The sequence below is a fragment of the Mesoplodon densirostris genome, chromosome 5 (genome assembly GCF_025265405.1).
Source record: "Mesoplodon densirostris isolate mMesDen1 chromosome 5, mMesDen1 primary haplotype, whole genome shotgun sequence".
NCBI classification, from domain to species: domain Eukaryota; kingdom Metazoa; phylum Chordata; class Mammalia; order Artiodactyla; family Ziphiidae; genus Mesoplodon; species Mesoplodon densirostris.
In genome coordinates this window covers 80067597-80085335 of record NC_082665.1, presented here as the reverse complement: position 1 = coordinate 80085335, position 17739 = coordinate 80067597, and the positions used below count along the sequence as shown (strand labels likewise).

Sequence of the window (17739 nt, the reverse complement as noted above, 5' to 3'; positions counted from 1 at the left end):
ACTTCATCGTTTCAGCACCATTTGAGTGCCTACTGTGTGCAAGCTTTCCTCCGCCAGGGCCGTGCTCTCATTCACCGCTTGAGTCCATCTGCCATCAAATTGATCTGATTGAATAATTGGCCTGTTAGCGCTTAGGAGAAGCATCTGGAAGAAGAGATGGGGCGGGGGTGGGGTGGGGCGGGAGGGAATAAAAGCAGTGTTAACTATACTCTCTCTTCCTCAGTCTTAGCTGGACTTGACTCCCAACAGATCTCGTTGGTTATACAGCAGCATAATAGATGCTGTTTTTCTTAGAATGGTACAAAACGCGAGGGGAGAGAAAATGGGCAGTTCGGAATTTAAGATGTGGTTCTGACACTTTTTACTTTGGTACAACCTGCACACAATCCCTGCGCCCTTCCTCTCCAACTTCATTTCGCCAAACTCCTGTACTTTCCCACCACCGCTCTCCGGAGCACAGCCCCAAAATGAGTATCAAGGGGGTTTCCCTGGGTTTGGGAACCTTTGAAACTTGAGGAAGAAGAAGAAAAAGACTTCATTCCCAGTGCTTCTGGCCCTTGCCTGCCGGCGAGCCCCACAAGGAGGTGTAGGCCCAGGGGTCCAGGTCCGGCGCTCGGCCCCCTCCACCCAGCCGGCTGGGCCCAGTGTTGGCGGCGGGAGCTCCAGTCCGCTCTCCCTAGCTCCAGTTCCTGATTTCCGCGGGAGCTGCGGGGCTGGGAGGGAGGGGGCGCCGGAGTGAGCGTGAGCATTTGAATGAGAAAGCAGGTTGTGGCAGCGGCGCCCCACTCTGCCCAGCCCGTCTCGGGGGTTCTGCAGGCCGGTGTGGAGAAGGGCCCTTCTTGGGGGCTCTTCTGCTCCTCGGCAGGGTTTTGAAGTTGGAGCCACAGAGGCCCGTAACTCATCACGCCAGCACTTTGGAGGCTGCTGCTCTGCCGGCGACTCCGAGAAGTCCTTCATCTCCCGAACACTCAGAAGTTGAGCAGGTCAGTGCTTTGGGGGGGAATGGGGGGGGGACGAGAAAGAAAAAGAGGACTGTTACAGCAGTCCCCGTGTGCAAGTGAGCAGGTGACTCGAGTTCCTCTCGTTGCAGTTCCGGCCGGGACACGCTCTTTAGGACAGTGTGAGTGGGGATCCCCTAAACCCCTGTGCGGAGAACTGGACCTCGGCTGGTCTTGGGGTTCCGTAATTCGGCAGAATGGGTGTGTGAGCCCGCGCCAGAATTTCATTCTCGGGTCTCTTGTGGTGGTGAGTGGGGTTTACGCCCCGTGGAGGGTAAAGCATCGCTCGTTGCAGGATGCTTCACCCCTAGGCGGGACCCCCGGGACCGGTCTCTGACCGCCAGACGCCGCAAAGAGAGCAGGTCCGCTTTTCCCAGCAAGGGGAGTGCGGTGTCCATTACACTTGGAGTCTCACGGTTCTTCCTGCGCCCGGTGACCCCACTCAGGGCGTTTTCGGAGAAGACCTGGTGCTCTCAGCGCGAGGAGGATTTACTCCATTGCCCCTTCCTGGAATAAACCAGGGGCAGCGGAGCGGCGCAGCGCTGAGCGGTAGAGGCAAGTCCGGGCCACACAGCGGCGCGCTCTGCGCCTGCGCGGGGTTCCCATGGCGACCGCGCCGCGAGTCCGAGACGCCACCCCGCGTGCCCCCAAGCCCTGTTCCCTGTTGGGAGTCTGCGGCGCCCTCTTTCGCGCTCCCTCAGACTTATTCTTTGTTGTTCGTAACTCGGAATAAGTTTATGATTTCATTTTGACGTTAGGAGTTCAGCATTCAAACAATAACCAGTTAAAATTTAAAAGAGGACTCCCACCTCCCATGGCAATACCACTTTGATCTTAGACTGAAGAGGTGAGGAATTGCTTATTAGGGCAGTATTTGAGATGCCCCCCCCCACCCTTTCTAGCCCATGAAAGTGGAGACCAATAAAATATTTTTACTTGTTAAGCAGTTTAAAAAAAATTGGTCAGGTGTTTGCTCTTGAGCATTAAGGGGACAGACCTGTGCCGCCTTTCCGCAGGTGGAGAGCCGTGCGCGTACAAACTGGCAGCACCTGTGTCTTCCTTTTGGCTTGTTTACGAGAACGAGATGCGTTCCAAAATGGACCAAAGTAAAATGCCAAAGAAAAGAAACAAGGGCTTTCCCAGGAGAAGTGATTGTTTTTCCAGTTGCTCCGGCGTTTTGGTCACTTCTGGGTTTAATCTTCAGGGAATGTTCAAGAAGCCTTGATACGAACCAGTCAGATTCTCAAGCTTTCTGTTAAGAGGTTGAGAGTCATTTTCCTTAAAATTGTAAGTCTTGACAGCTCCATCCCCCTTTAAAAGTTTCATTTGTTTACACACAGGTTAGCATTTGGCAAGGGTACACATCTTAAGGGGCATGTAGAATGAGCTGTAGCTTCCTGTGGCTCACTGTTTCTTAGGTTGCATCAGTATTTGGCAGCATGCTTGGTATACCTAGTTGCTGTTAACTAAACATTGGTTAGAATTAACTGCTAATAAAAGTTTTAAAATGAAGCTACTCTTCCTGGGATAAAGTGTGGCATAAAAATACCTTAGATGAAGTAACACATGAGTACTGTCTTGCAGTATCCTATTTTTAAATAATCTGCCTTCAAAAATAGCAAATGTTTATTAGTGGTAGAAGTTTTCAGACAGTATCCTTCCACCATCAGCAAATGAAGTCAACGGTAGTATTTTTCAGATGATTAGCAAATAACGTGCTGTTAAAGTTCTCTCTCCCATCGCAGTCATTATAAATGCCAAGACATTATGCAGTCTATCTGGCTCAAATGTTTAAAAATGTCCAATTAAATTTTTCTTTTTTTTTCATAATTAACAAAATAGAAAACCTCTTAATTTCCAGGTTCAGATACTTTGTGACCCTATTTGGTGGCTCGTAACTGCCTCCAGTTCCCTAATTCTCAGTGACATGTGTTTCTGCTGGTTCCAGGAGGTATAAACTGCAGTTTAGCAGATCATGGGATAATGAGATTGGGAGTGCTTGGGGGAAGGCTGGTGAGTGGTGATGGGATGAGACAGGGAGGGAAGGTTGATGGGCAGAGCCAGGATTTATCGCTGCACCAGATTCTTCATAAAAGCTGTTACAGTCATTGCTTCTGTTTGATAACATTTCCCCACATCATCAACATCAGTTAAACTTATTTTTAGAATCAGTCTTCTAAATATAAGGATAGAATTATAGAAATAGAATATGATAAATGTGCTTTATGTTAGGGTGCTTTGATGTAATATACTAGGAAAACTGTTACATGCTTTCTATTTAATTTATTCATTTAGTCAACAGATATTCATTGAAAGCTAGTTATATATGATATAGACAAATAAACCTAGATTTGTCCTCAATGAACTGAAACTCGTGACTTCTGCAATAATTCTAATCCTGTTTCAGGTTTTCAGGGTACAGGTACTATCTGGTATTCTTAAGGGGAGCACTTAATTAAGTGCCAAGTAATCAGATGTCTAGATTCAGAAACAAATTTTTAAATTCTGATTAAAAAAACCCTGAACATTGTTTTTGAACATTTTACATAAGAATCTTATATATATGGTAAGAAGCATTGTGTGCACCTATCTTTTTTACATTTTTGTAATGTAGTCTCGGCCCTAAAACCTTCCTTCTTGGCAAGTGCAGCTCTGAGTTTGGGAGCAACAGAGGAATCCTGTAATTCTCAGGTTTCTTAGATGAAGATAAGGTGAGTGATTCAGTAGTCCTTTGTTCTGGCTCGGTGTTTCACGACATAATAAACCTCCTGCAGCTCCCTTCTAAGAATAGTGTTGGTCTGCATGCTTGAAGGATCATGACTATCATTTCTCTAAGCAGAAAAAAACAAAAAGGATACAAAATTATGGTAGACGGATAAAAGGAATACAGTAGGGCATTTGAACGTTTTAACTTTTGAACTGGAATAATTCCTAGGCATTTTTCATGAGTTCAGACTCTATTGAAATCCATTACAGCAGTGACAAACCTCTGGCATAATATTGACCAAGGTTGACCAACATTTCCTATTGTCACTCCTAGGACATAGAAGATTAGGGAGACTGTAGCCTCCTTTCCTTCACCACCTCATGAGTCTACTATTATCAGCTCAGAGAAGCTTGCTGAAGGTCATCCCCATTTGGTTATTGCTCTCTGTCTTGGAAAATCAGACTCAGCTGTGAATTGTGGCCCAAGTGGTGCAGAACTCATTACTTTGAACAATGCCTCCTTGGCCTGGGAAGCATGTTCTCTTTCCTCACTAGTAGGGGCTTATTCCAGGCCAGCTTTGCTCACAAGGAAAATCATTTAGACACAGTTCAGTGGACACTCACTCACATCTCTTTGACACCCGTGACCATTTTTGTTTAAGGAGAAATCCAGGACTGCTGTGGTAGGGTGTGCCGAATTAGAAGTGCATTTTAAGAAGCCCATGAAGAAGTTTACACAGCTTTGTGTTATTATCCTCAGGGTCTCTGTCTTCCGTGCTTCAAAGTAAAAGAGGACAGGATGAACACAGAGCGACAACTAAGAAAACTTTTATAGCAAAGTTAAAAAAGATTCTCATCAAGTCTGCATTTTAGATGCACTAAACTAAATGCTTGTGCCTCATGATCATCATGAAATTACAGAGCAGAAAAATACATCTAACTATTTTTATTATATGAATCAGGACACCAGGGCCTAAGGTTGCTGAAGGATTTTCTTAAAGTCATACAGCTAATAAATGAAAGAACTGGGGTGAAAATGTTCTGATTTCTAATAATCCTGCTGTTTCTAGGAAATCTAGGGAGGACAGATATGAAATCCTTGCTCTCAACTTTGGGTATTTGTAACCATATGAACTTGCTATAGTTGTAGTTATAAAATGGTCAAACACCAGCAATGTTTTATGACTTAATCTAATTTCACTGAGTGGAACTGACAGTGGGCACCTTCTGATATTTGGTTATAACCACGTGTATGTCATGAGAACGTATATGGTTCACATGAATAAACGCAAAAGAGATATTTTTCAGTATGTATTTTGGCCTGAGGAATTCTGCCATGATTAGGATTTAATACATGGTAGAGCAGCTTTTCTGGTTATTTTCCAGTAAATATCTTAAACAAGGGACTCTGGAAGAAAAGGAGGAAATAAACATTGATTTATTCCAACCATGTGCCTGGGCATTTATTTTAGGTCAGTTTAAAATTCATAAAAAGACGCAGGAATTATTATCCCATGTTACTACTGAGACCTGGAGATTAGTTTCTTGCCCAAGATCTAAGTGGGTACGGAATAGTCTTGGAATTTGAACACAGGTCTGTCTGCCTACGTGCTCTGTTACATCATGATGCCACTCAGAAAGGCAAGGCTTAATTTATGAAAAATACTGAGTTTTCATTTCACACTCACCATGCCAATCAAAATAGACGTTTAGAGGTTTTTCTGATCAGCTTTTTGGTGACTGGAGAAGCTGCATTCCCTCCATGGAGTTTAGGACGTTATAAATTCAGGCCTGGTTCCAGAAACACATTCAAGACTTTGTTTATAAACTGTGTTGGCTATTTGTTTAGAAGTGAGTGGTGTTTAGATTCTCTTCTGCAGATGCTTTTTCACATCAAAGTGGCCCACTTATCACTTTGAGATTGTGTTGTCAAATTGTCTAAGAGGGTCTAAGAGGACCCCTCATGATTTTAATGTGTATTTTCTGGCATCCCAAGACTTAGATGTTGATTTTTATCTTGCATAAACTTTACTGCTGGATAGAATCAGATGGTGTCTTTCTGTAATGCTTTTCAAATTGGAGACCTGAATCAACTTGCACAGTTGCTGAAAATTTCTAAACTTAGGCTAGAATCTGGAGTTTTGGTGCTTCTAAAACCACTCTGGCTGTGGTGTTGAGACTGTACTAAGCTAGTTTCAGATTTGCAGTATTTTTGAGTGGGTTTACCCATGAATAAACTGAGGCTCAGGAATGTCCACACTCACAGAGCTGAAATGGGACTTGAACCTTGACATTGCCAGCAGACACCTGGTCTACTGACCTTATTAGTACACCACACCTTAAAAGCACATCTCTATCCTGGGCCTTCTTTTCTCCCTATGTCTCTGACTCCAGGGGAGAAGAAAAGGTGGAGGGTTTCAGAAGACTGGATGCCGGCAATGCATAGGGCCCTGGAGTGCTCTGAGTTTCCTTCTTCATGAGTTTTTCTGTGTCTTATCCTACTAGCAGCCTCTTTTCTCTGTGGCTTGGTCTTCTGAATTTAGCAAGGGACTTAAGAACCTGTCCAACCATTCAGGTGCCCATGCCTTAGCTTTAAATTGCCACTGGAAGGCAGAAAGATCTAGTTTGGTGCTATCGCATGTGAGTTACTGATTAACTGATCTAAGGCAATCATGGTTTCTCTTAGATCTGCCTTCACTTCCTTGTTGCTAGTCCACCAGAACCAAACATTTGAATTCAGCTTCCCACTTCCCTCTTCTCTCCCTCTTCAGTTTAACTGAAGGAGCCTCTGGATCTTGGAACAGGTCTCCGTGGAGTGCTAGCGGAACCTCTGGTGGGAACTTTGAAGACCTGTATGTTTTTTTTCCAGGGGTCAGAATCCTGGACCAGAAGTTAAGTGAGTTGATTTGCTATGTAATTGTATGTTATTTAGTTCCCTAGACCTCCTATTTCTTTTTGCCAAGCAACTCTTTCTTAACTTTGAGTGATATGGGATTGAAAGGAAATTAAAAAAAAAAAAAAGATTTCTTTATAGAAAAAGGAGTTAGTATTATGAAAAGATCCTTTGATTTTTTATTTCAGTGTAAAGACTGTTGGTTCCATACAACCATTTGTGTAAAACAGAAAGGGTTGAGAAAAGAAGGGAGGGTTTTCTTCCATGCATATAGAATATTCCTTGAAGGGTACACTAGAAACTAATGTTAGTTGCGAGACAGATACCAGAGGTAAACTCTTCATTGTATACCTTTTTATGCCTTTAGATTTTGAAACTTAATAAGTAAAATTAAAGTAAGAAAAACAACACTTGGGTTTCAATAATAAAGAAATAAGTAACCACCTCCTGGGTCCTAAGTGGTAGAAGTAGGAAACTGGGAAGTGATTTCAAAGAAAAGAAATTCTCTTTTTCACTATCTTTTTAAGTCTCAAATTTCACGTTTAGTAATTTTTTTTTTTGTATTTAGTCATTTTTAAATGTTTTTTAACACTGGATTCCAATAACAGGGCTTGGGGAGGTTTGTTTTGAATTTTCATGGTTTTCTTCCCTCTCATAGAGCATCACCTATTGGCTGCCCCCAGACTCAGTGGGCCAATGCGAATCAGACCTGTCCCACTCCTGAGTCACTAAACCTGTCTTATGCTGGCGGTGTGTTTATGGAGTGAAGCCCAGAAAGCCCCCCACACCCCGCCCCATTTTTTTTTCCCCATAGAGAAATCCCTATAATGTGATGATTTTATTTTGCTGAGCAGTGTCTGAATGTGAATGTTGGAGGAATCTTTTCTTCTCAAATTGAACAAGGAAAAAAAAACTTGTGTACAAATGTTTTACTGTGAACCACAGCTTTTCTTGTTTGAAATAGGTTGTGAATTGGAAGTAGTTTTCTGTTTACTGGGTAAATCATTAAAATACAGTCTTGGGGGGCTTCCCTGGTGGCGCAGTGGTTGAGAGTCCGCCTGCCGACGCAGGGGACACGGGTTCGTGCCCCGGTCCAGGAAGATCCCACATGCCGCAGAGCGGCTGGGCCTGTGAGCCATGGCCTCTGAGCCTGCGCGTCCGGAGCCTGTGCTCCGCAATGGGAGAGGCCACAACAGTGAGAGGCCCGCGTACCGCAAAAAAAAAAAAAAAAGGGAAAATACAGTCTCGGAAGAGAGTGAACACAAACTGTGTACCAACTTCTTTTTCACTCGTCAGAAGAGAAATGTGAAATCTATTATTTAGTGTCCAGTTTCAATCAAAAGCAAAAACTCAAGTCAGGGTCAGCTCTCAGCACTTTCTTGAAAATTTCTCATCTCAAATTTGGTGAAGTAAATAAAACATTCTTTCCTCACAGAATTCTTATTACTCTGTAACTTTTGCTAGAAAAGAAGAACTGAATAGATCATACATTCTCATGTGTAAATTTTTTTTTTAAAGCTAAAAGGGCATTTAGTGAAAATTCTCTCACCTCTGTCCTTCAGCCATCCAGTTCTTTAATAGACCAATAGTGTTATTAGTTTCTTATGTATTTTTTCAAAAAGATATATGTATATACAAGCAAATACATATGGATGCTTTCTTCCTTTTAAGAATCAAATGGTAATGCACCATCCATATGATTCTGCATTTTTTCTTGTAACAATATATTTTGTATATCATTCTATATCAGCACATAGAGCTTCTTAATTCTTTTTTCTTTTTACTTTATTGGAAAAAAGCAGTTGTAGGTACACAGCAAAATTGAAGGGAAGGTGCAGACTTTCCCATGTGCTCCCTGCCCCACCCATGCATAGACACCCCGTTACCAACAACCCCCAGCAGAATGGTGCATTTGTTACAATTGATGACCCACATTGACACATGATAATCACCTAGATTACATGGTTTACATTACAATTAACTCTTGGTGTTGTGCATTCTATGGGTTTGACAAATGTGTAATGACCTGTATCCATCATTGTGATATCATACACTGTATTTTCACTGCCCTAAACATCCTGTGTTCTGCCTTCACCTACTGCAGGATATCTCGATTACTTCCAAGTTTTGGCCATTATGAATCAATTTGCTATAAACATTCATGTGCAGGTTTTTGTGTGGACATATGTTGTCACCTCCTTTGTGTAAATACCAAGGAGCACAACTGCCGGATCGTGTGGTAAGAATATGTTTAGTTTTGTAAGAAACTGCCAAACTGTCTTCCAAAGCGGCTGTGCCATTTTACATCCCCATCAGCAAGGAAGGAGCACTCCTTCCTTGCTCTACATCCTCACCGACATTTTGTGGTGTGAGTGTTCTGGATTTTGGCCATTCTAATAGGTGTGTAATGGTATCTCGTTTTAATTTGCATTTCCTGATGATGTATCACATAGAGCATCTTTTCGTATGCTTCTTTGCCATCTCTATCTATCTTTGGTGAGGTATCTGTTAAGGTTTCCGGCCCATTTTTAAATCAGGTGTTTTTTGTGTGTTTTAAGAAGTCTGTGTGTACTTTGAAAAATAGTCTTTTATCAGATGTGTCTTTTGCAAATATTTTTTGCCAGTCTGTGCCTTGTCTTTTCATTCTCTTGACATTGTTTTTCACAGAGCAGAAGGTTTAAGTTTTAATGAAGTTCAGCTTATCAATTCTTTGTTTCATGGATCATCCCTTTGGTGTTGTATCTAAAAAGTCACCACCATGCCCAAGGTCATCTAGATTTTTTTCCTATGTTATCTTCTAGGAGTTTTACAGTTTTGTGTTTCAAATTTAGGTTTGTGATTCATTTTGAGTTAATTTTTGTGAAGGGTATAAGGACTATGTTTAGATTCATTTCTTTGCATGTGGATGTCCAGTTGTTCCAGCACCATTTTTTTTTTTAAAAAAGAACTCTCTTTGTTCCATAGTATTGCCTTTGCTTGTTTGTAAAAGATCAGTGATTCCATTTATGTGGGTCTATTTCTGGGCTATGTATTCTGTTCCATTGACCTATTTATCTACTCTTTCTTCAATACCACACTGTCTTGATTACTGTAGCTTTAGAGTAAGTCTTGAGTAGGATAGTTTCAGTCTCCCAAATTTGTTTAATATTATGTTGGCTATTCTGGATTTTTTTTTAAGGGCCACATATTTTCCAATGTATGGATATACTAAAATTTAATCAGATTAATGGACAATTAGGTTGCTTCTGATCCTTTGAGAACAATGGTACAGTAAATAACTCTATATATACACTGTTTGCATGTTCAAGTATGGCTATAGAATATATTTTTGGAAGTGGGATTGCTAAGTCAAAGGTACGTACATTTGTAATTTTGATAAATATCGTCAAATTGACTTCAATAGAATTTGTACAATTTTTACCCTTATCAGCAATGTATTACATGATGATTTCTCCACACCCTCACCAACACAGTTTGTCATTAAACTTCTTGATTTTTGCTAACCTGATAGGTAAAAAATTAGCATCTTGATATAGATAAAACTTGCTTTTCTCATATTCACTTACAGGTGACTTTACAAATTTCCATTTTGAGCAGAGCCTCAAAGTAGAAGGTGTCACTTCATTCTTTCTATTATAGATTAAAAAATCAATTTTTTTTTTTTTTTTTTTTTGTGGTATGCAGGGCTCTCACTGTTGTGGCCTCTCCCATTGCGGAGCACAGGCTCCGGACGCGCAGGCTCAGCGGCCATGGCTCACAGGCCCAGCCACGCCGCGGCACGTGGGAACCTCCCGGACCGGGGCACGAACCCGCGTCCCCTGCATTGGCAGGCGGACTCTCAACCACTGTGCCACCAGGGAAACCCAAAAAATCAATTTTGAAGAAACAAATGAATAGGTTTCAGATCACTGCCTGATAGAGGATCAGAGTCAGCACACTTACTTTTCTTATATGATAAGCATTTAGTTGCTTTTCACACTTCCTTTCAAGTCTCAAATATTTCACTCATCTCCTCAGGCCTGGGAGAGTTGGTGTCTTTGGAATCCAAAGGTATCTCCAGTCCTGGCAGGATGGTGTCAACACTGGGCTTGGCTGTAGCACTGCTTGGTTCCCACTCCCTGGGATCGAAGCTAACTTGAATTCCTTATTGTCTCTTGTGGCTGCATAGGTTCTTGTGTCCTAGCGTTACTGAAGGAAAGAAGAAATGTTGAGCATTCAGACTTTGCTGGGTTCTGATTGGACACTCAGGAGAACCCTGCTCTTCCTTGAATGTGGACGAGATTCTTTTGGAATAATGGAGGATTCTGAGGGTGGCCATGAACCAAGACCTGGCTGCTAGAATAGTCTCGGTCTGGTTCCCATGATTTTAGTGGGAACATATTAGATATTCAAGGGAAGGAAACTATGTAAGAGAATATAATAGAAAACATATAGGCCAGTGACAAATAACCAGGAGTTAGTTGCTGTGTCTATAATGTATTTTGTTCTAGTTTAAAAAGAAAACATCAAATCCACACTATAAATTTCATTTGAGGAATTTGTAATACTGTTTGGGTTTTATTCCCCTATTTTTTCTCATTAATGCTTTCTATGACACCTTTTGTCAGATGGCAACTTCAAACAGGCTGTTTATTACCTAGACTTAAAGAATCAAGAACTTATAAGCTTGAAAAGTGTAAGTTAACATGAAATGTGTTAGATGCATTTAACTTGGGCTACCTCCATCAGCTTCGGATTTTTTTCCCCAGAGCTTCTTAAAAATTAAGGATTCGGTACATGAAAAACAAAGCTGAGTTTCCACAATTCAAAATATTTGACTAGATTTTTTTGCTGTTCTTTTGAACTTGAGAATTTAAATGAGCAAATTAGGTTTAATATCCCTTCTCCTTCTATATTGCTTTGAGGACATTTTACTTGTCCTTTTTATAATTTCTGATATTCTTATATTTGCACTGATATAAGTTCTCTGTTGAACAGTTAGAAAGTTAACATCTCTGCTGGCTTTAGAGAAACTAAACTTTAATTCTTAATTTTGCCACCATTGTCTTAGGCTGAAATGTTTGCAAAATTGTCTTTGATTACTACCATCCTTTTAAAGAGAGGCCTATTGCAGGATTTATATTCTGAATAAGTTATGTTTAGGCATTCTTGCTGGAATGTTATTTTTGCCAATTTCCTTATATATACTTTGTTATATCACAATGTACTTTTTAATTTTTTTGGCTGTACCATGCAGCTTGTGGGATATTAGTTCTCTGGCCAGGGATCGAAACTGTGCCCTCAGCAGTGAAAGGGGGGAGTCTTAACCACTGGATGGCCAGGGAATTCCCTATCACAATGTAGTTAAACATCATATTAACAATGTAAATTAGTAATTTTTACCTTGATAACTGAGCAGTATTTTGAGCATTCACAGTGCCTTCCTACTAAACTGCCCTTCCTATTCCCCTCCATCTCATCTTCCCTCTTTTAAACCTACTGATCTTTTGAGATCTAGCTCTATGCTCCCACCATCCAGGAACTCTTCCTGACAGCCTTGGTTTCTTTTCTTTGAACCTTTACAGTATGCTTCATTTGCCACCAATCATACATTCTGCCTTTTTCTGTGCAAGTTTTATATAAATCTTTTGTTTCTACCTATGCACTACTCTCCCATCTAGATCGTTGGCTTCTTGATGATGGGGATAGTGTTTAGGCATCTCTCCATCCCCTCAGTACGTATAGTAGGGCCCAGAGCATACTTGTGGGTTATTTGATTCATAAATTGATTTGATTATAGCTTTTTGCACATTAAGGGGTCCTGAGATCCTATTTTTGAACACAAAAAGGGGGGCACTTCCCCTACTCACCCTGCTGTGGTTGGGAAGGAGAGAAGGTATTGACTGGAGGTTTAATTGCCCATTTCAAGGCAGATCTCCTGTTGGAGCCGTGCGTATTGCTGGGTGGAAGGGTTAGGGAAAGCAGGCAAAGTTGGGAATCCAACACATTCCTTGTGATAAGCTCCCTTCTGTCACTGGTGGGTAGGGAAGTGGACAGGAGAGAGGGTAAGATGAATTTGGGAAAGCTGGGGGATCTGCCCTTCTCTGGGGGTTGCCACTTCTGAGACTGAATTTTGAGCATCCTTATATATGAGGGAATTGTGGGTGGAGCTATTCTGAAGTCCATTTCTAATATTCAAAAAGTATGGAAATCACTGGTTTAGAGACAACTAGTATAAATCAAGGATTTTTTGGATGCTAGTGTGTCATCAGGAATAGTCTTCAAATGTGATCAAAGGTATTAATATTGGGCTGGATTTCAAGACTGATGGCCACTGAGAGTTGAAATCTAATTACCAAACAGTCATTCCTTTGAGTGGTTTTTTTTTTCAATGTAGTTTTAATTTCCAATCTGCACTTCATGCCCACTTTTAAAATGAAGGAATATATTTTTAGAAAGATGAAAAATATCTCAACCCTTACATGAACATAGGGATTTGGAAAAGATTGTACATTGAAAAGTCTGGCTCTCATTACTGAGTTTGCCATATCTAGTAGTGTGTTCACTCCCTTTCTCTTTCTTTTATTGTCTTTTTTCTCTTTCCCTGTCTTATATTCATTATTTATTAGGGAGCAAAATTATATAGATCTTAGGAGTGTAATCACTGAAGTTAATTTTTATTTAGTTCAAGTACCAGTGCTGTCACTTGATAGCTGTGGACCTTAGGTAATTACTTAATCTCTCTGTGCTTCAGTTTCTCTATCTGTAAAATGGGGATAATAATTATACCTAGCCCTTAGGATCACTGTAAAGATGAAAAAAATAATGTTTCATAAAATACTTACCACAATACCTGGCACATAGGAAGTGCTAAAAAGTATCACCCGTTATTACAAATTAGCAGGCACTGAGCCTAATAAGCTCTTGGGTTACATCAGGTCCTGATTTGACTGTCAGATTGCAAGGTTCTGTGGCTTTGAATGTGAATTCCCAGGCTTGAATTCTGTTTCTAGCAATATAGTTCACTAATACTCCCGATGAAACAATTTGAATATGTTGGGTACAGTAGAAAGATTATTTTCTTAAGTGCAGTAACCTGTAAGAAAGCAATGAATATTCAGGCTTTAAATGCTAAGTGAAGAGGGGTCTACTGAGCAATGAAGCTGGCTTTTTGCCTTGAGGACATTTGCCAAACCAGGTTAACTTGAACTTCTGCTTTCATGGCCTGAGGGCACAGGGGACAAGAGATAAAGTTAAAACATCTGAGAGGGACCATTTGGTCATAAAGCTAGGACTTCAAAGGGCTTCTCCCTCATTGTAAGGGTGAATTAGAATAAAAACAAAAATAAAAATAATTATCTACCTTCTTTCTAACCCTATAATATTGTAAGGAAAATCACCTTTCAAAATCTCGGTTCTGAGCAGATCCTGATTATTTGGTCCTGAGAATTTGTGATCCTGAGCCAGCTTTAATACAGATTTGCATCTGGAATCATAATAACTAGGTGGTCAGAAAAACCTCAAGATGAAAATTTGATTTAAAGAGTTCCTACATTGCAAGTGTCCCTGGTACTGAGCGAACACCAATTTTCCCCCTTCTTTTGGAAGAATCTATTTTTATCCTAGACTTCAAAGAATCCCCACCAATGAAATTACGGGGTAGGCCAAAATGTGCCTTCTGTCTTTTAAGTAAAAATAAGACACATTTCTCATTTTCACCAAGAACTTTATTAAACAACGTATTCACCCTTTTGTTCCACTACCTTCTGCTATTTTTCATGAAACTTCAGAATTTCTTCTTCCCAAAACTTTTTGATCAAAGAACTGTTCCAGGTGCCTTTTACAGTCTTCCAGGGAATTGAAATTGTTTCCATTAAGAGAATTTTTAAAGACCGAAATAAATGGAAATCTGAAGGTGCAACGTCTGGTGAATATGGCGGATGAATCAGAATTTCCCAGCCAACCTGTAACAGTTTTTGCCTGGTCATCAAAGAAACATGCAGTCTTGCGTTATCCTGATGGAAGATTATGCGTTTTCTGTTGACTAATTCTGGGCGATTTTCATTGAGTGCTGCTTTCAGTTGGTCTAATTGGGAGCAGTACTTGTTGGAATTAACCGCTTGGTTTTCCAGAAGGAGCTCATAATAGAGGACTCCCAATCCCACCATATACACATTACCTTCTTTGTATGAAGACTGGCCTTTGTTGTGGTTGGTGGTGGTTCATTTCCCTTGCCCCACGATCTCTTCCGTTCCACATTGTTGTACAGTATCCATTTTTCATCGCCCATCAATTTGTTTTAAAAATGGAACGTTTTCATTACGTTTCAGTAGAGAATCGCATGAGGAAATACGGTCAAGAAGGTTTTATTCGCTTAACTTATGTGGAACCCAAACATCAAAGCGATGAACATAACCAAGCTGGTGCAAATGATTTTCAGTGCTTGATTTGGATAGTTTGAGTATGTCGGCTATCTCCCTCGTGGTATAATGTTGATTGTTCTCAATGTCTCAATTTGATCACTATCAACTTCAACTGGTCTACCCGACCATGGAGCATCATTCAGCGAGAAATCTCCAGCACAAAACTTCACAAACCACTTTTGACATATTTGATCAGTCACAGCACCTTTTCCATACACTGCACAAATCTTTTTGTGTGTTTCAGTTGCATTTTTACCTTTCTTGAAATAATAGAGCATAATATATGGAAAATGTTGCTTTTTTCTGCCATCTTCAATATTAAAATGGCTATAAAAAATTCACCAATTTTGATGCCTTTTAAAATTTTTATTTTTAAATAGATCTTTATTGGAGTATAATTGCTTCACAATACTGCATTAGTTTCTGTTGTACACCAGAGTGAATCAGCCATATGCATACATATGTCCCCATATCCCCTCCTTCTTGAGCCTCCCTCCCGTCCTCCCTATCCCACACATCTAGGTCATCGCAAAGCACCAGGCTGACCTCCCTGTGCTATACTGCTGCTTCCCACTAGCTAACTATTTGACATTCAGTAGTGTATATATGTCAATGCTACTCTCACTTTGCCCCAGCTTCCCCCTCCCACCCCGTGTCCTCAAGTCCATTCTCTGTCTACATCTTTATTCCTACCCTGCAACTAGGTTCATTAGTACCATTTTTTTTTATATTCCATATATATGCATTAGCATACGGTATTTGTTTTTCTCTTTTTGACTTACTTCACTCTGTGTGACAGTCTCTAGGTCCATCCACCTCACTACAAATAACAATTTCGTTTCTTTTTATGGCTGTGTAATATTCCATCGTATATATGTGCCACATCTTCTTTATCCATTCATCTGTTGATGGACATTTAGGTTGGTTCTGTGTCCTGGCTATTGTAAATAGTGCTGCAATGAACATAGTGGTACATGTCTTTTTTTGAATTATGGTTTTCTCAGGGTATATGCCCAGTAGTGGGATTGCTGGGTCATATGGTAGTTCTATTTTTAGTTTTTAAAGGAACCTCCATACTGTTTTCCATAGTGGTTGTATCAATTTATATTCCCACAAATGGTGTAGGAGGGTTCCCTTTTCACCACACCCTTTCCAGCATTTATTGTTTCTAGATTTTTTGATGATAGCCATTCTGACTGATGTGAGTTGATACCTCATTGTAGTTTTGATTTGCATTTCTCTCTTTTTTGACCCACCTCCTAGAGTAACGGAAATAAAAACAAAAATAAACAAATGAGACTTAATTAAACTTAAAAGCTTTTGCATAGCAAAGGAAACCATAAACAAGATGAAAAGACAACCCTCAGAATGGGAGAAAATATTTGCAGATGAAACAACAGACAAAGGATTTATCTCCAAAATATACACACAGCTCATGGAGCTCAATATCAAAAAAAAACAATCCAATTAAAAAATGGGCAGAAGACCTAAATAGACATTTCACCAAGGAAGACATACAGATGGCCAAGAGGCACATGAAAAGATGCTCAACATCACTAATTATTAAAGTCTTTTTTTAAATGCACACTGATATGACAGCTATCACATACAATTTAACAAAATTGTTTCAAATGAAGTTAAAGGCAACTAAGTGCTACTAGAGCCATCTTATGGAAAAAACTGAATGAACCTTTTGTCCTACCCAGTAGAAGGAAAATGAGCATCTCATAGTTTGAAAAAAATCGGTAAACACAAGATTTAAGCTGAGAACCAGAAACTCTGAACACTAACCAAGCTGATTTGAGAAAGAACCAAATATTATAGAACTTGGGGGAAAAAAAAAAACTCAGTGAACAGATTAACCCAGGCTGAACAGGGAAATTGTCAACTGAATGATAGATCTGAAGGAAATTTTCAGATGGCAACAGAGAGGTAAGACAATGAAAAACCCCAAATAAAGGTTAATCAATGTGGAAGATAGAGAATTCAGACTCAATGTAAGTTTAATTATAATTTCAGAAGAAGAGAGAAAATGGGAAGAGGCAACATTTAAAGAGATAATGACTGACAGTTCTCAAGGACTGATAAAAAGTATCACTTTCCATATTCATGAAGTCATCTGAATTCCATTCGGGATAAGGAAAAATCTACACAGACAAAATATAATTAAATTGCAGAACACAAAATATAAAGAGAAGATCTTAAGCAGGGTCAGAGAGAAGAGGCAGCTTATTTTCAAAGACATGACAAATTATCCTGACGATGTGACAATAGAAGCCAGAAGACAGTAGAATATTAAATTTCATGCCCTGATAGAAATTAACTATCAGCTTAGGATTCAGTTTTCATTAAGAATATCTTTAAAAAGCAAAGACAAAGACTCTCAGACTTAAAACCAAGCAACCAACAAACAAACAAAAAAAACCCCAACAAACCCTAGAATTCTAGCAGATCCTCACAAAAAGGATACATTTCAGGCAGAAGAAAATTATTACCAGATGGAATGTCTCAGAAGCAAGAAATGAAGAACAAAGAAAAGGAAAATTTGTAAGTGAAACACACATTGACTGTATAAAGTAGTAATCATGTCTTCAGTGGGAACTAGGTAAAATAAGTGACATAAATAAATTGGAGAAGCAGGAGTCAATATCTTCTAAAGTTCCTGTATAGTTTGGGAGGAAGTTAAAGATACAGATTAAATTTATACTTTGATAAGTAAAGTGTACCTGTTAAAATTTCC

General features: G+C 39.9%; 1 protein-coding gene across 1 annotated transcript in view; it reads left to right on the top strand.

Annotated features, from left to right (window-relative positions):
- The first annotated feature begins 786 nt into the window (after nucleotides 1-786).
- PLCH1 (phospholipase C eta 1) overlaps nucleotides 787-17739 on the top strand; it is a 236210-nt gene continuing 219257 nt past the window's right edge. The window contains exon 1 of the mRNA XM_060099970.1: nucleotides 787-983. The gene's annotated coding sequence lies outside the window, so the exon portion shown is untranslated. The remainder of the gene's footprint in view (nucleotides 984-17739) is intronic.